Source organism: Asterias rubens, chromosome 6, assembly GCF_902459465.1.
Source record: "Asterias rubens chromosome 6, eAstRub1.3, whole genome shotgun sequence".
NCBI lineage: Eukaryota > Metazoa > Echinodermata > Asteroidea > Forcipulatida > Asteriidae > Asterias > Asterias rubens.
The window spans coordinates 18204874-18224886 of NC_047067.1; positions in this window are offsets into that span (position 1 = coordinate 18204874).

A 20013-nucleotide genomic window follows, 5' to 3' on the forward strand; every position below is an offset into this window, starting at 1 on the left:
ACCGGACAGAAGTAATGTTTATAATATCAGAGAACTTATTTGCTTTGTATGTGAATTGTTTGTGTAGTCTGTTTGGCCCTTTGATTAGAAATCAACCAAAGTATGCCGACGAAGGGGCATCTGAAAAGACCGCCTCCGCGATTTTTTGTTTGTTAACACTAAGCAGATGGATAATAGTCGGTGAGCAATTTACACAAAGCGCAGAACTATGCGATACCGAGCATTGACGTCTTGTGCTAAGACTTCATGAGTCGGAAGCGTTTTTTTTTTTCCTAGGACAAATGAGGCAAATTTTTACCATAAATTTGCGCATGCTAACCGTCCCAAGAAAAAACATATACGCGCGCAGGAAAGCGCCCTCTGTGGTCCGCACATGTACTGTGAAAAAGCAAGACGGCGGCAGACGATTTTGCTGCACGCTTAGAATTGTTTTTTTTTACAAGAAAAAAAACTTGATATTTGTAACCGAAATTCAATCGGAAATTTATGAAAATTCTATTTGAGCTGGAATATTTTATGCCTCCTGGATTTTAAAATGTATATTGGAGGAGTTTGACGGTGAATAGCGGCAAGACAATGCGCTGTACTCAAAGCCATGCGCACTTTTGGGCTCACACTATCAAGTGGTACACGATGATCAACATCGCCAGTGCAGGACTTCGACATTTTTTCGGATATAATTTCTTCCATGGATATATTTGTTAGCTGTGAACTCGTTGAGAATAAAGTGAGGGACACTGAATATATGAACGGAATTTCAGCTTCTCAAATCAGGTAAAAAATAAAGAAAATTGTAGTCAAACTTGTGTTCGCATTGTAAAGAACCTTTATACCCAGGACGTCAGTGCAGTGGCACTGACTGACGTCCTACCACGGCTAGGGTTCGCCCCGGTGTGGCGGTTTCAGTTATCCGCCGTGTTCAGTTTTCCGGGTGACGTAGTCGGACATATCAACATGTTGTTCGAACGGTTTTAGCTTTCCGGCGTGTTCAGTTTTCCGGGTGACCTGTCAGATACCGCCGCGATAACCCTGGCGAGTACTGTAGTTCTCTCAGCAGTGACCCCAAATTGTTTATATTACGATTCTTTTCTGTGTAGTCACATAATCTCTTGCCCCATCTTTACATGTATCCTCCGCTTACCAGTTTTCACGCTATTATGCCTTTTTCTTTGAATTGGAAAAAAAATAATGATGCCATATATTATATCAACCGATGCCCTAATTATCTTTATTTGTTAATATGAAGTATGCAAACATATATTAAAACTTGATGGACATTGAAATGTTCACACCACACACCGATCTTCGATGACTTCAACTGGCCTCATTTGTTCCGAGTTTTTCCTGTTTTCACGGCAAACGAGAAAGTATGGTTTCCCGGTGAAGCCATACATGGGAGAAACATCTGCAGTGACTACAAGTGTTCTTTGATACTCTTAGTATGACTCTATAGCCAACTGTAGGACATCTACCCCTTGTTGTTTTTGTATTTTTTTAAGTTTTTTTTATTGATGTATTTATTTTAAGGCACAAGGCTCATCTCTTTAAACTTTTTCAGTAAACAAAAACGGTTTACCCTACACAAAATGGATGTTCAAAGCCTTGCATTTTTTGTTACAAAAATTCAAATTGTAAGCCTTGCGTTTTAGTAAAATCCTTGCAATTTTCTAACACAACAACATGCATAAGATGGCCATATTTTGTTATTAATATTTTATTTTATTTTATTTTATTTTTTTTTGGGGGGGGGGTGGTTGAAGTGTACCGAAGGCTTTAAAAGTTAGATTATTTTGTGGCGCAAATTTGAGTGAGATATTTTCAACAACGAAATAAGGTCACTTTTTAATAATCTACCTACAAGTTATTTATTCCTACATTAATAATAAGCTGAGAAACGAACAAAAAATAGACCTCATATATTACCTTTAGTTCTTTCAACTTTGCGCTAAATCATTTCAAGTTAAACAAACGTAAGGCTACTTGGTTTAATTACCACAATTAGTTACAGTGTAAGCGTTTATTCATCACTTTTAATATGATTCAAGCCTTCGATTCTCGCATTTCGAATCATTCCGCGAGATCTTGCGGGAGCCAGTTTGCCCCTTTGATCTTGGACAGGCACCGGTGATTGGAACCAGTTAAAGCAACCGACAGGTACCCGATTTCCACGCTACGCGAAATAAACATCAACAGAGTAGTAGAGGTCTGGGTACTCGACGGCTTGATACCGTGACGCGATATTCAAAATGGCCACCAGCCATGCTTTATTTTGTCAACACCGTGAATATACTTACGATGATTTGATGTGATTTAATGTCTATATGGGTAAGCTTTATCGTGTAGTTTATTCAAGTTCATAATGTAGAATAGGATGAAGGCCTCGTGGAAGGCGTGTAACCACCTAGTTTGTCATAAAACGGGCAATTCTTGTCGCAATTTTATTCCACCTTCATGCTCAACATAAACAACGGCAATCCGGAAGTAGCTGTAACGTTAGAGCATAGGTCATTGCATTGTCATTGCCAATTTGCCGTCAATCAGATACTGGATGAAGAATTCCTCCATGATCTGATGAAACAATCGACTTTTCTGTGTAGTTCTTATAGATTATCTACTTCAATTCGTGTTGGCCACTCCTACGTGTTTCTATGTCAGTTTTTGTTTACATGTTATGTAACACTGAGCTGTCGTAAACTGTTTACCAACCAAAATGACCGGTGCTCTGACATTCGGAGTCGTAGGCCTACCATCCAAAAGAATTGATACCTCATGTTTAAGCCTTTGCAGATTGCCTTTCTCATATCAAGTTGTAAATCTAAAACTGGTTTGCCACCTATACTGCCAAATGATAATGTAAATTTTTAAAGTCTGAACATGGTCTGAATAAAACTGGCGGGTTTTTTATTTTTATTTTTTTAATCGTCTGAAATTTCATCCAGATGTGTAATGAAGGACGAGGTGCACAGAAAAACCTTGGTCTGAGTCGTAGGCAACTTTTTGAGATATTGTCTAGTTTTCGATGCCCCCAAATCAAGATTAAAATTAATATTAATTTGAGGCCCTTCCAATTGTTCCAGCAATCTGTTATCCGTAGAGCGTCTTTTGCACATAAAGAACTTTCTTTGGTTAAATTTTGAGGCAAATCTGAGGGAAAACTTTTTTTTGAGGGTGAAACAACGTCAAGTTATACCCCATGCCGTTTTCTCAAAAATCTGCCGAAAAAAATTGTGCTTTTCAAATCGCCTGAAAACTTGGGTTTAGTCGTCTACCTTAGTAACTTTTTGATGTAATTGTTTTTAGTGTCTGATTTTCGATATAACAATGTCTCATATTTTTATTGTATCAAACTCAATAAAACCAATTGTACCATCACGGCGAGTACCCACCAAGAACACTGGTGGAAATTCAAAGAAGTTATATTACCGCCGTCATGTTGATCCCAGCTAGCCTACTAAAGACTCAGCCACCCAACCCCAGTGTACCCCGCTACCCTTTCCACAACGACCGACAATCCCCAATTCCCATCGAAATGCCAGACCAACTTCCCCTGTGAACTAATTTTCTATACCTACATCGTGTGCCTTCGACTCAAATAATTATTGTGTAAGTCCCCTATTATGCCTATGTTTCCTTGTAAACCAATGCGCCATACTTACAGCGTGTGCCTTCCATCCACTCACCAATTTTTTTAAATCACAACCAAAGAGTCCCCTGTCTACCCGTCAGTAAAGCGTATGCCTTCCACTCTCAAATTATTTACCTAGTCCAAAGCAAGGATTTCCCTATGCCATTGTACCATGCGTACCATTTCCCCATTAATTAAGCTAATTGTCTATCTTTATGCCTACAGCGTGTGCCTTCAACTCGTCGAATACTTTTTAAGTCCGAACACAAGAGTCCCCTATCTACTACCAATACCCGTCAGTAAAAGCGTATTATTAGTCCAAAGCAAGGATTTCCCTATGCCATAGTACCATGCGTACCCCTTTTCCCATTTTAAACTATACAGTGTGTAGATTTTAACTCAAATATGTTTTAAGTCCGAACCAATGAGTTTCCCATGCCTATGTAACCAGCCCACAACTTGTGCATTTCACTCGAAATTACTAAGTATAAAGCACTGATTTCACTATGCCATAGCATCATGTGGAAAGTGTTCCCCTCGCAAATATATACCAAGTATAAAGTATAATATACTAAGTATAAAGCATTGATATTCCCATACCATAGTATCCTATGAAAAGTATTCAACTCGCAAATTATACACTAAGTATAAAGCATTGATATTCCCATACCATATTATCCTATGATGAGTATTCAATTATATACTAAGTATAAAGCACTGAAATCCCATGCCATAGCTCTCTGTGTAAAGTATGAACCGAAGGTTTATCAGGTCTAAAATGCGAATTATCCTGGGGGGGACCCAAGTGGGTGTCGTGGGTAGGTGTCGGCCTCCCAAGCAAAGGGTCCCCGGTTCGAACCCCGGTGGTGGCAGCGCGGTTGCCGTCCGAGAAGTCTCGACTCACCAGACAGTGGCACACACCGCGCAGTGGCACTCACCGCTAGCACTCGCTGAGGAAAGAAACTTTAAACTTAAAACTTAAAACGAACCTATGCTCTTTTTTATATAAGTTTAAAAAAAATAAAAAATAAAACATTTTTAAAACGTCTCCAACTTTTCTGAAGCTGGATTCGATCCAGGGACCCTCCGGTCCAGAGACCAGAGCCCTTCCACTGGGCCACTGCTCCTTCTTACTAATATGCGTTCGAGTTTTATTTTAAACCTTCGTATGACAAACTTTTAATTAAAACGTAGTAAAAGAACACCCGGGAATCGAACTCCGCACCATTGGGTGTAGAGTCCGGAGCCCTTCCATTGAGCCACGTCTCCTCTTACTTTTATGGCGTTCGAGTTTAATTTTAAACCTTGGTATGAACAACTTTAAATCAAAACGTAGTAAAAGAACACCCCGGGAATCGAACTCCGTACCATTGGGTGTAGAGCCCGGAGCCCTTCAATTCGGCCACTACTACTCTTACTTCATTTGCGTTCGAGTTTAATGTTATACCCTAGAATGAACAACTTTAAATCAAAACGTAGTAAAAGAACGCAAGGGAATCGAACCCCGTACCATTGGGTGTAGAGCCCGGAGCCCTTCCATTGGGCCACTACTCATCTTACTTCATTTGCGTTCGAGTTTAATGTTATACCCTAGAATGAACAATTTTAAATCAAAACGTATTATAGCTTATGCCTTCCACTCGCAAATTATTTATTAAGTGTAAAGCAAGGATTTACCTATGCCATAGGGAACCGCGCAAACCAATGTTCTCAAGCATACTAAAAGAACACAGATCGAGAATCGAACCCCGTACCATTGGGTGTAGAGCCCGGAGCCCTTCCATTGGGCCACTACTACTCTTTCTTCATTTGCGTTCGAGTTTAATGTTATACCCTAGAATGAACATTTTTAAATCAAAACGTATTATAGCTTATGCCTTCCACTCGCAAATTATTTATTAAGTGTAAAGCAAGCATTTCCCTATGCCATAGGGTACCGCGCAAACCAATGTTCTCAAGCATACTAAAAGATCACAGACCGGGGTTCGAACCCTGTTCCATCGGGTGTAGAGCCCGGAGCCCTTCCATTAGGCCACTACTACTCTTACTTCATTTGCGTTCGAGTTTAATGTTATACCCTAGAATGAACAATTTTAAATCAAAACGTATTATAGCTTATGCCTTCCACTCGCAAATTATTTATTAAGTGTAAAGCAAGGATTTCCCTATGCCATAGGGAACCGCGCAAACCAATGTTCTCAAGCGTAGAAAAAGAACACACACCGGGGTTCGAACCCTGTACCATTGGGTGTAGAGCCCGGAGCCCTTCCATTGGGCCACTACTACTCTTACTTCATTTGCGTTCGAGTTTAATTTTATACCCTAGAGTGAAAAACTTTATATCAAAACATATTGTAACTTATGCCTTTCACTCGCATTAATTATTGATTAGGGGTTGAGCAAGGATTTCCCTATGCCGTAGGGTACCGCGTAAACCAATGTTCTTCAACGCAGAAAAAGAACACACACCGGGGTTCGAACCCAGCACCTTTGGCTTCAGAGTCCAGAGCCCTACCACTGTGCCACTGTCCTTCTTCATAACACAAGGTTCGAGTTTAAATATAAACCTTAGAATGAATTCAACTTTAAATCAAAACGTAATAGCGGGTGCCTTCCACTCGCATGTTATTCATTAGGTATAAAGCAAGGATTTCCCTATGCCATAGTTCCGCTTACCAATGTTCTTACGCGTAGAAAAAGACACACGCCGTGGCTCGAACTCAGTACCTTTGCGCTCAGAATCCGGAGCTCTACCACTGGGCCACCGCTCTTCTTATGAACAATGGGTTCGAGTTTAATTATAAACCTTAGAGTGGACAACTTTAAATCAAAACGTATATAGCGAGTGCCTTCCACTCGCGTGTTTTACAAGGATTTCCCGATGCCATAGTACCCCAGGTAATGTAAAGATTGGGACTGGGTACAACAGAGTTGATGCATGCACAAATTCGACGGTGTTTGAGAAAAATAAAATGCACGGGACTAAAACGGGTCTATCTAACTGAGAAAATATCAGCGATTGAAAAAGTCTCTAGAAGCCGGGCAAATCGGGCGAATGGGGGGGGGGGGCATATTCAAACAGGGGGCGTAACAATGTGACCAACAAAACCATTTATTATTATATGTAATAAATATTTGATAGTCTAAGGAAATTGAACTCTAAATAAGACACGGGACGGAGTATTCTTTATGTTTTAATTCAATATTTGTTTAATGTTTGATTTTCTACATTTCACATTATGACTGCTCTTTAAATCAATATAAAAAGAATTCAGACAATAATTGACATACACATTCAAATTTATTTTAAGCAGCAATTTTTTATTTATTTTTATTTATTTAAATAAATAAAATCATTAAACTTAAAATTTAAACGTCAAGTGTTTGTGCATCGTAAAAGAATTTTGTTTTTCTCCAAAGGCGATCAGAGAATACTGACCGAAACGTCAATTGAAACCAACGGTTATTTTCAGAACCACCCCATATTTAGAGATGATAGTCATTGCATGGTGTTACCGCAAACCTGTCCATATCGTATTTCCACCATGCAAAGTTTTAATTTCAGGGTACAACATCAAAGCATTGCCATAGATAGGCTGTACAATTGTATGCAGTGAATAATTAGATTGGAACAATATTACGACCTCACCACCAATTTCTGGCCGTTTTATTTTAATCTCCGAATAATCAACGGGAAAACAGCATGCTACAGGCCTACTAACTATAACAGAGAATTGTATTGAGCAATAACACACCATATACCCATTGTGTTGTGCACAGTTAACCAGCATACCAGCTAACGTAGTGTAGACCTATAGCTAATAGAAACAAACAAATCACAAACATTGCTTTTACCATGGGTTTGAACGACTTTATATTGAATCAGAATAAACGAGTACACATTAGTCTTGCATGAACAGTTCCCTGAAGATTAAAACTACATCAAAAAGGCTCTAAGTATCGTCCACGGAGACAGCCAGAGTCAACTGCATGGTTGGAGATAATTTTGAATACATGTGTACGCGGTAAATTACTGGGTACGAAGCATGGGTTATAAGACCAACTATAGGGTACCCGACTATTCGTGTTCTTGTCGCAATGTCGCTTACTTGTTGATATAGCAGTGCCTCCAAAAAGAGAGGTTAAAATGAATATTTGAGACCCATCCTATTGTTCCAGCAACCTGTAACTTGGAGACTGTCTTTTACACATGACGAACTTCCTTTGGTTAAATTTTGAGGCAATTCGGAGAGAAAATGTTTCCGAGGCTGAAAAAACGTCAAGCTTACCCCCTTGTCGTTTTTTCAAAAATCGGCCGAAATTTATGTCTTCCAAATCGCCTGAAATTTCATACCTAGGTGTAATAGAGGGCGAGGAGCAGGACAATCTTGGTTTTAGTCGTCTACGATGGCTACTTTTTGAGATAATGCCTCATTTCGGATAGTACGACGGTTTAAAATCAAGGTTAAAATGAATATTTGAGACCCATCCTATTGTTCCAGCAACCTGTAGCTTGGAGACTGTCTTTTACACATGACGAACTTCCTTTGGTTAAATTTTGAGGCAATTCGGAGAGAAAATGTTTCCGAGGCTGAAAAAACGTCAAGCTTACCCCCTTGTCGTTTTTTCTAAAATCGGCCGAAATTTATGTCTTCCAAATCGCCTGAAATTTCATACCTAGGTGTATTAGAGGGCGAGGAGCAGGAAAATCTTGGTTTTAGTCGTCTACGATGGCTACTTTCTGAGATAATGCCTCATTTCGGATAGTACGACGGTTTAAAATCAAGGTTAAAATGAATATTTGAAACATCATATATTACCTTTATTTCTTTCAACTTTGCGCTAAATCATTTCAAGTTAAACAAACGTAAGGCTACTTGGTTTAATTACCACAATTAGTTACAGTGCAAGCGTTTATTCATCACTTTTATTATGATTCAAGCCTTCGATTCTCGCATTTCGAATCATTCCGCGAGATCTTGCGGGAGCCAGTCTGCCCCTTTGATCTTGGACAGGCACCGGTGTTGGAACCAGTTAAAGCAACCGACCGGTACCCGATTTCCACGCTACGCGAAATAAACATCAACAGAGTAGTAGAGGTCTGGGTACTCGACGGCTTGATACCGTGACGCGATATTCAAAATGGCCACCAGCCATGCTTTATTTTGTCAACACCGTGAATATACTTACGATGATTTGATGTGATTTAATGTCTATATGGGTAAGCTTTATCGTGTAGTTTATTCAAGTTCATAATGTAGAATAGGATGAAGGCCTCGTGGAAGGCGTGTAACCACCTAGTTTGTCATAAAACGGGCAATTCTTGTCGCAATTTTATTCCACCTTCATGCTCAACATAAACAACGGCAATCCGGAAGTAGCTGTAACGTTAGAGCATAGCTCATTGCATTGTCATTGCCAATTTGCCGTCAATCAGATACTGGATGAAGAATTCCTCCATGATCTGATGAAACAATCGACTTTTCTGTGTAGTTCTTATAGATTATCTACTTCAATTCGTGTCGGCCACTCCTACGTGTTTCTATGTCAGTTTTTGTTTACATGTTATGTAACACTGAGCTGTCGTAAACTGTTTACCAACCAAAATGACCGGTGCTCTGACATTCGGAGTCGTAGGCCTACCATCCAAAAGAATTGATACATCATGTTTAAGCCTTTGCAGATTGCCTTTCTCATATCAAGTTGTAAATCTAAAACTGGTTTGCCACCTATACTGCCAAATGATAATGTAAATTTTTAAAGTCTGAACATGGTCTGAATAAAACTGGCGGGTTTTTTATTTTTATTTTTTTAATCGTCTGAAATTTCATCCAGATGTGTAATGAAAGACGAGGTGCACAGAAAAACCTTGGTCTGAGTCGTAGGCAACTTTTTGAGATATTGTCTAGTTTTCGATGCCCCCAAATCAAGATTAAAATTAATATTAATTTGAGGCCCTTCCAATTGTTCCAGCAATCTGTTATCCGTAGAGCGTCTTTTGCACATAAAGAACTTTCTTTGGTTAAATTTTGAGGCAAATCTGAGAGAAAACTTTTTTTTGAGGGTGAAACAACGTCAAGTTATAACCCATGCCGTTTTCTCAAAAATCTGCCGGAAAAAATTGTGCTTTTCAAAATCGCCTGAAAACTTGGGTTTAGTCGTCTACCTTAGTAACTTTTTGATGTAATTGTTTTTAGTGTCTGATTTTCGATATAACAATGTCTCAAATTTTTATTGTATCAAACTCAATAAAACCAATTGTACCATCACGGCGAGTACCCACCAAGAACACTGGTGGAAATTCAAAGAAGTTATATTCCCGCCGTCATGTTGATCCCAGCTAGCCTACTAAAGACTCAGCCACCCAACCCCAGTGTACCCCGCTACCCTTTCCACAACGACCGACAATCCCCAATTCCCATCGAAATGCCAGACCAACTTCCCCTGTGAACTAATTTTCTATACCTACATCGTGTGCCTTCGACTCAAATAATTATTGTGTAAGTCCCCTATTATGCCTATGTTTCCTTGTAAACCAATGCGCCATACTTACAGCGTGTGCCTTCCATCCACTCACCAATTTTTTTAAATCACAACCAAAGAGTCCCCTGTCTACCCGTCAGTAAAGCGTATGCCTTCCACTCTCAAATTATTTACCGTCCAAAGCAAGGATTTCCCTATGCCATTGTACCATGCGTACCATTTCCCCATTAATTAAACTAATTGTCTATCTTTATGCCTACAGCGTGTGCCTTCAACTCGTCGAATACTTTTTAAGTCCGAACACAAGAGTCCCCTATCTACTACCAATACCCGTCAGTAAAAGCGTATTATGCCTTCCACTCGCAAATTATTTACCAAGTCCAAAGCAAGGATTTCCCTATGCCATAGTACCATGCGTACCCCTTTTCCCATTTTAAACTATACAGTGTGTAGATTTTAACTCAAATATGTTTTAAGTCCGAACCAATGAGTTTCCCATGCCTATGTAACCAGCCCACAACTTGTGCATTTCACTCGAAATTACTAAGTATAAAGCACTGATTTCACTATGCCATAGCATCATGTGGAAAGTGTTCCCCTCGCAAATATGTACCAAGTATAAAGTATAATATACTAAGTATAAAGCATTGATATTCCCATACCATATTATCCTATGATGAGTATTCAATTATATACTAAGTATAAAGCACTGAAATCCCATGCCATAGCTCTCTGTGTAAAGTATGAACCGAAGGTTTATCAGGTCTAAAATGCGAATTATCCTGGGGGGGACCCAAGTGGGTGTCGTGGGTAGGTGTCGGCCTCCCAAGCAAAGGGTCCCCGGTTCGAACCCCGGTGGTGGCAGCGCGGTTGCCGTCCGAGAAGTCTCGACTCACCAGACAGTGGCACACACCGCGCAGTGGCACTCACCGCTAGCACTCGCTGAGGAAAGAAACTTTAAACTTAAAACTTAAAACGAACCTATGCTCTTTTTTATATAAGTTTAAAAAAAATAAAAAATAAAACATTTTTAAAACGTCTCCAACTTTTCTGAAGCTGGATTCGATCCAGGGACCCTCCGGTCCAGAGACCAGAGCCCTTCCACTGGGCCACTGCTCCTTCTTACTAATATGCGTTCGAGTTTTATTTTAAACCTTCGTATGACAAACTTTTAATTAAAACGTAGTAAAAGAACACCCGGGAATCGAACTCCGCACCATTGGGTGTAGAGTCCGGAGCCCTTCCATTGAGCCACGTCTCCTCTTACTTTTATGGCGTTCGAGTTTAATTTTAAACCTTGGTATGAACAACTTTAAATCAAAACGTAGTAAAAGAACACCCCGGGAATCGAACTCCGTACCATTGGGTGTAGAGCCCGGAGCCCTTCAATTCGGCCACTACTACTCTTACTTCATTTGCGTTCGAGTTTAATGTTATACCCTAGAATGAACAACTTTAAATCAAAACGTAGTAAAAGAACGCAAGGGAATCGAACCCCGTACCATTGGGTGTAGAGCCCGGAGCCCTTCCATTGGGCCACTACTCATCTTACTTCATTTGCGTTCGAGTTTAATGTTATACCCTAGAATGAACATTTTTAAATCAAAACGTATTATAGCTTATGCCTTCCACTCGCAAATTATTTATTAAGTGTAAAGCAAGGATTTCCCTATGCCATAGGGAACCGCGCAAACCAATGTTCTCAAGCATACTAAAAGAACACAGATCGAGAATCGAACCCCGTACCATTGGGTGTAGAGCCCGGAGCCCTTCCATTGGGCCACTACTACTCTTTCTTCATTTGCGTTCGAGTTTAATGTTATACCCTAGAATGAACATTTTTAAATCAAAACGTATTATAGCTTATGCCTTCCACTCGCAAATTATTTATTAAGTGTAAAGCAAGGATTTCCCTATGCCATAGGGTACCGCGCAAACCAATGTTCTCAAGCATACTAAAAGAACACAGACCGGGGTTCGAACCCTGTACCATCGGGTGTAGAGCCCGGAGCCCTTCCATTGGGCCACTACTACTCTTTCTTCATTTGCGTTCGAGTTTAATGTTATGCCCTAGAATGAACATTTTTAAATCAAAACGTATTATAGCTTATGCCTTCCACTCGCAAATTATTTATTAAGTGTAAAGCAAGGATTTCCCTCAGCCATAGGGTACCGCGCAAACCAATGTTCTCAAGCATACTAAAAGATCACAGACCGGGGTTCGAACCCTGTACCATCGGGTGTAGAGCCCGGAGCCCTTCCATTAGGCCACTACTACTCTTAATTCATTTGCGTTCGAGTTTAATGTTATACCCTAGAATGAACAACTTTAAATCAAAACGTAGTAAAAGAACGCAAGGGAATCGAACCCCGTACCATTGGGTGTAGAGCCCGGAGCCCTTCCATTGGGCCACTACTCATCTTACTTCATTTGCGTTCGAGTTTAATGTTATACCCTAGAATGAACATTTTTAAATAAAAACGTATTATAGCTTATGCCTTCCACTCGCAAATTATTTATTAAGTGTAAAGCAAGGATTTCCCTATGCCATAGGGAACCGCGCAAACCAATGTTCTCAAGCATACTAAAAGAACACAGATCGAGAATCGAACCCCGTACCATTGGGTGTAGAGCCCGGAGCCCTTCCATTGGGCCACTACTACTCTTTCTTCATTTGCGTTCGAGTTTAATGTTATACCCTAGAATGAACATTTTTAAATCAAAACGTATTATAGCTTATGCCTTCCACTCGCAAATTATTTATTAAGTGTAGAGTAAGGATTTCCCTATGCCATAGGGTACCGCGCAAACCAATGTTCTCAAGCATACTAAAAGAACACAGACCGGGGTTCGAACCCTGTACCATCGGGTGTAGAGCCCGGAGCCCTTCCATTAGGCCACTACTACTCTTACTTCATTTGCGTTCGAGTTTAATGTTATACCCTAGAATGAACAATTTTAAATCAAAACGTATTATAGCTTATGCCTTCCACTCGCAAATTATTTATTAAGTGTAAAGCAAGGATTTCCCTATGCCATAGGGAACCGCGCAAACCAATGTTCTCAAGCGTAGAAAAAGAACACAGACCGGGGTTCGAACCCTGTACCATTGGGTGTAGAGCCCGGAGCCCTTCCATTGGGCCACTACTACTCTTACTTCATTTGCGTTCGAGTTTAATTTTATACCCTAGAGTGAATAACTTTATATCAAAACATGGTGTAACTTATGCCTTCCACTCGCATTAATTATTGATTAGGGGTTGAGCAAGGATTTCCCTATGCCGTAGGGTACCGCGTAAACCAATGTTCTTCAACGCAGAAAAAGAACACACACCGGGGTTCGAACCCAGCACTTTTGGCTTCAGAGTCCAGAGCCCTACCACTGTGCCACTGTCCTTCTTCATAACAAAAGGTTCGAGTTTAACTATAAACCTTAGAATGAATTCAACTTTAAATCAAAACGTAATAGCGGGTGCCTTCCACTCGCATGTTATTTATTAGGTATAAAGCAAGGATTTCCCTATGCCATAGTTCCGCTTACCAATGTTCTTACGCGTAGAAAAAGACACACGCCGTGGCTCGAACTCAGTACCTTTGCGCTCAGAATCCGGAGCTCTACCACTGGGCCACCGCTCTTCTTATGAACAATGGGTTCGAGTTTAATTATAAACCTTAGAGTGGACAACTTTAAATCAAAACGTATATAGCGAGTGCCTTCCACTCGCGTGTTTTACAAGGATTTCCCGATCATAGTACCCCAGGTAATGTAAAGATTGGGACTGGGTACAACAGAGTTGATGCATGCACAAATTCGACGGTGTTTGAGATAAATAAAATGCACGGGACTAAAACGGGTCTATCTAACTGAGAAAATATCAGCGATTGAAAAAGTCTCTAGAAGCCGGGCAAATCGGGCGAATTGGGGGGGGGGGGCATATTCAAACACGGGGCGTAACAATGTGACCAACAAAACCATTTATTATTATATGTAATAAATATTTGATAGTCTAAGGAAATTGAACTCTAAATAAGACACGGGACGGAGTATTCTTTATGTTTTAATTCAATATTTGTTTAATGTTTGAGTTTCTACATTTCACATTATGACTGCTCTTTATATCAATATAAAAAGAATTAAGACAATAATTGACATACACATTCAAATTTATTTTAAGCAGCAATTTTTTATTTTATTTTTATTTATTTAAATAAATAAAATCATTAAACTTAAAATTTAAACGTCAAGTGTTTGTGCATCGTAAAAGAATTTTGTTTTTCTCCAAAGGCGATCAGAGAATACTGACCGAAACGTCAATTGAAACCAACGGTTATTTTCAGAACCACCCCATATTTAGAGATGATAGTCAGTGCATGGTGTTACCGTAAACCTGTCCATATCGTATTTCCACCATGCAAAGTTTTAAATCCAGGGCACAACATCAAAGCATTTCCATAGATAGGCTGTACAATTGTATGCAGTGAATAATTAGATTGGAACAATTTTACGACCTCACCACCAATTTCTGGCCGTTTTGTTTTAATCTCCGAATAATCAACGGGAAAACAGCATGCTACAGGCCTACTAACTATAACAGAGAATTATATTGAGCAATAACACACCATATACCCATTGTGTTGTGCACAGTTAACCAGCATACCAGCTAACGTAGCGTAGACCTATAGCTAATAGAAACAAACAAATCACAAACATTGCTTTTACCATGGGTTTGAACGACTTTATATTGAATCAGAATAAACGAGTACACATTAGTCTTGCCTGAACAGTTCCCTGAAGATTAAAACTACATAAAAAAGGCTCTAAATATCGTCCACGGAGACAGCCAGAGTCAACTGCATGGTTGGAGATAATTTTGAATACATGTGTACGCGGTAAATTACTGGGTACGAAGCATGGGTTATAAGACCAACTATAGGGTACCCGACTATTCGTGTTCTTGTCGCAATGTCGCTTACTTGTTGGTATAGCAGTGCCTCCAAAAAGAGAGGATAAAATGAATATTTGAGACCCATCCTATTGTTCCAGCAACCTGTAACTTGGAGACTGTCTTTTACACATGACGAACTTCCTTTGGTTAAATTTTGAGGCAATTCGGAGAGAAAATGTTTCCGAGGCTGAAAAAACGTCAAGCTTACCCCCTTGTCGTTTTTTCAAAAATCGGCCGAAATTTTTGTCTTTCAAATCGCCTGAAATTTCATACCTAGGTGTATTAGAGGGCGAGGAGCAACAAAATATTGGTTTTAGTCGTCTACGATGGCTACGTTTTGAGATAATGCCTCATTTCGGATAGTACGACGGTTTAAAATCCAGATTAAAATTAATATTTGAGACCCATCCTATTGTTCCAGCAACCTGTAACTTGGAGACTGTCTTTTACACATGACGAACTTCCTTTGGTTAAATTTTGAGGCAATTTGGAGAGAAAATGTTTCCGAGGCTGAAAAAACGTCAAGCTTACCCCCTTGTCGTTTTTTCAAAAATCGGCCGAAATTTGTTTCTTCCAAATCGCCTGAAATTTCATACCTAGGTGTATTAGAGGGCGAGGAGCAAGAAAATATGTGTTTTAGTCGTCTACGATGGCTACTTTTTGAGATAATGCCTAATTTCGGATAGTACGACGGTTTAAAATCAAGGTTAAAATGAATATTTGAGACCCATCCTATTGTTCCAGCAACCTGTAACTTGGAGACTGTCTTTTACACATGACGAACTTCCTTTGGTTAAATTTTGAGGCAATTCGGAGACTTGTCGTTTTTTCAAAAATCGGCCGAAATTTGTTTCTTCCAAATCGCCTGAAATTTCATACCTAGGTGTATTAGAGGGCGAGGAGCAAGAAAATCTTGGTTTTAGTCGTCTACGATGGCTACTTTTTGAGATAATGCCTAATTTCGGATAGTACGACGGTTTAAAATCAAGGTTAAAATGAATATTTGAGACCCATCCTATTGTTCCAGCAACCTGTAACTTGGAGACTGTCTTTTACACATGACGAACTTCCTTTGGTTAAATTTTGAGGCAATTCGGAGAGAAAATGTTTCCGAGGCTGAAAAAACGTCAAGCTTACCCCCTTGTCGTTTTTTCAAAAATCGGCCGAAATTTGTGTCTTCCAAATCGCCTGAAATTTCATACTTAGGTGTAATTGGGGGCGAGAAGCAAGAAAATCTTGGTTTTCGTCGTCTACGATGGCTACTTTTTGAGATAATGCCTCATTTCGGATAGTACGACGGTTTAAAATCCAGATTAAAATGAATATTTGAGACCCATCCTATTGTTCCAGCAACCTGTAACTTGGAGACTGTCTTTTACACATGACGAACTTCCTTTGGTTAAATTTTGAGGCAATTCGGCGAGAAAATGTTTCCGAGGCTGAAAAAACGTCAAGCTTACCCCCTTGTCGTTTTTTCAAAAATCGGCCGAAATTTGTTTCTTCCAAATCGCCTGAAATTTCATACCTAGGTGTATTAGAGGGCGAGGAGCAAGAAAATCTTGGTTTTAGTCGTCTACGATGGCTACTTTTTTGAGATAATGCCTCATTTCGGATAGTACGACGGTTTAAAATCCAGATTAAAATGAATATTTGAGACCCATCCTATTGTTCCAGCAACCTGTAACTTGGAGACTGTCTTTTACACATGACGAACTTCCTTTGGTTAAATTTTGAGGCAATTCGGAGAGAAAATGTTTCCGAGGCTGAAAAAACGTCAAGCTTACCCCCTTGTCGTTTTTTCAAAAATCGGCCGAAATTTATGTCTTCCAAATCGCCTGAAATTTCATACCTAGGTGTATTAGAGGGCGAGGAGCAGGAAAATCTTGGTTTTAGTCGTCTACGATGGCTGCTTTTTGAGATAATGCCTCATTTCGGATAGTACGACGGTTTAAAATCAAGGTTAAAATGAATATTTGAGACCCACCCTTTTGTTCCAGCAACCTGTAACTTGGAGACTGTCTTTTACACATGACGAACTTCCTTTGGTTAAATTTTGAGGCAATTCGGAGAGAAAATGTTTCCGAGGCTGAAAAAACGTCAAGCTAAACCCCCTTGTCGTTTTTTCAAAAATCGGCCGAAATTTGTTTCTTCCAAATCGCCTGAAATTTCATACCTAGGTGTAATAGAGGGCGAGGAGCAGGAAAATCTTGGTTTAAGTCGTCTACGATGGCTACTTTTTGAGATAATGCCTCATTTCGGATAGTACGACGGTTTAAAATCAAGGTTAAAATGCATATTTGAGACCCATCCTATTGTTCCAGCAACCTGTAACTTGGAGACTGTCTTTTACACATGACGAACTTCCTTTGGTTAAATTTTGAGGCAATTCGGAGAGAAAATGTCTCCGAGGCTGAAAAAACGTCAAGCTTACCCCCTTGTCGTTTTTTCAAAAATCGGCCGAAATTGTTGTCTTCCAAATCGCCTGAAATTTCATACTTAGGTGTTATTGGGGGCGAGGAGCAAGAAAATCTTGGTTTTCGTCGTCTACGATGGCTACTTTTTGAGATAATGCCTCATTTCGGATAGTACGACGGTTTAAAATCCAGATTAAAATGAATATTTGAGACCCATCCTATTGTTCCAGCAACCTGTAACTTGGAGACTGTCTTTTACACATGACGAACTTCCTTTGGTTAAATTTTGAGGCAATTCGGCGAGAAAATGTTTCCGAGGCTGAAAAAACGTCAAGCTTACCCCCTTGTCGTTTTTTCAAAAATCGGCCGAAATTTGTTTCTTCCAAATCGCCTGAAATTTCATACCTAGGTGTATTAGAGGGCGAGGAGCAAGAAAATCTTGGTTTTAGTCGTCTACGATGGCTACTTTTTGAGATAATGCCTTATTTCGGATAGTACGACGGTTTAAAATCCATATTAAAATGAATATTTGAGACCCATCCTATTGTTCCAGCAACCTGTAACTTGGAGACTGTCTTTTACACATGACGAACTTCCTTTGGTTAAATTTTGAGGCAATTCGGAGAGAAAATGTTTCCGAGGCTGAAAAAACGTCAAGCTTACCCCCTTGTCGTTTTTTCAAAAATCGGCCGAAATTTGTTTCTTCCAAATCGCCTGAAATTTCATACCTAGGTGTATTAGAGGGCGAGGAGCAAGAAAATCTTGGTTTTAGTCGTCTACGATGGCTACTTTTTGAGATAATGCCTTATTTCGGATAGTACGACGGTTTAAAATCCATATTAAAATGAATATTTGAGACCCATCCTATTGTTCCAGCAACCTGTAACTTGGAGACTGTCTTTTACACATGACGAACTTCCTTTGGTTAAATTTTGAGGCAATTCGGAGAGAAAATGTTTCCGAGGCTGAAAAAACGTCAAGCTTACCCCCTTGTCGTTTTTTCAAAAATCGGCCGAAATTTGTTTCTTCCAAATCGCCTGAAATTTCATACCTAGGTGTATTAGAGGGCGAGGAGCAAGAAAATCTTGGTTTTAGTCGTCTACGATGGCTACTTTTTGAGATAATGCCTTATTTCGGATAGTACGACGGTTTAAAATCCATATTAAAATGAATATTTGAGACCCATCCTATTGTTCCAGCAACCTGTAACTTGGAGACTGTCTTTTACACATGACGAACTTCCTTTGGTTAAATTTTGAGGCAATTCGGAGAGAAAATGTTTCCGAGGCTGAAAAAACGTCAAGCTTACCCCCCCTTGTCGTTTTTTTCAAAAATCGGCCGAAATTTGTTTCTTCCAAATCGCCTGAAATTTCATACCTAGGTGTATTAGAGGGCGAGGAGCAGGAAAATATTGGTTTTAGTCGTCTACGATGGCTACTTTTTGAGATAATGCCTAATTTCGGATAGTACGACGGTTTAAAATCAAGGTTAAAATGAATATTTGAGACCCATCCTATTGTTCCAGCAACCTGTAACTTGGAGACTGTCTTTTACACATGACGAACTTCCTTTGGTTAAATTTTGAGGCAATTCGGAGAGAAAATGTTTCCGAGGCTGAAAAAACGTCAAGCTTACCCCCTTGTCGTTTTTTTCAAAAATCGGCCGAAATTTATGTCTTCCAAATCGCCTGAAATTTCATACCTAGGTGTAATAGAGGGCGAGGAGCAGGAAAATCTTGGTTTTAGTCGTCTACGATGGCTACTTTTTGAGATAATGCCTCATTTCGGATAGTACGACGGTTTAAAATCAAGGTTAAAATGAATATTTGAGACCCATCCTATTGTTCCAGCAACCTGTAACTTGGAGACTGTCTTTTACTCTACCACCTGGCTAAATAATCCAACCTAGTTTGGGTATGACCTACCCCAAATTCATTCCCGCGACAAGCAGTAAAATCAAGTCTATATAATGTACGGGTACAGGATTCGAACCGGGTGTACCAGCTCTCGGTAGAACACGCATTGGAACTATCCAGTGCACCTAGGTGCCTGTTGGTGTGTCTGGGGGGGGGGGGGGATTTTTATACTACTTATAATAATTCACTGCGTCCACTCAAGCAAAAAAGAAAAGAAACATACACCCAGTAGAGTTGAACCAGGGTCTCGTGGCTCCCAGTCCCATACGTAGTTAGTGTAGCTACGGCGCCACCTATCATGCTATGAGATTTAGTACAATTAATTAAATGAACCCAATTAACCACACCATTAAAGACGTAATTTTTGTTTTATTTATTTGACCTCGGAAGTTTTTTCTTCTGGACAATTATGTGTATTCAAATTATCTTTCTTTTTATAAACTGAAAAAAAAAACGTACAGCTGCATTCTCATCAAAAATTTGCCTAAAATTGAAGAAAGGCAAGGGGTAAGTCCAGCATTTTCATCACTGAAATCATTTTAAAAAACGACTAAAATGCTTGACTTCTGACGATGAAAAATGTTTGTTCCTTAAATTTTACACTTAGGTCTTTTTTGATGAAAATGCTG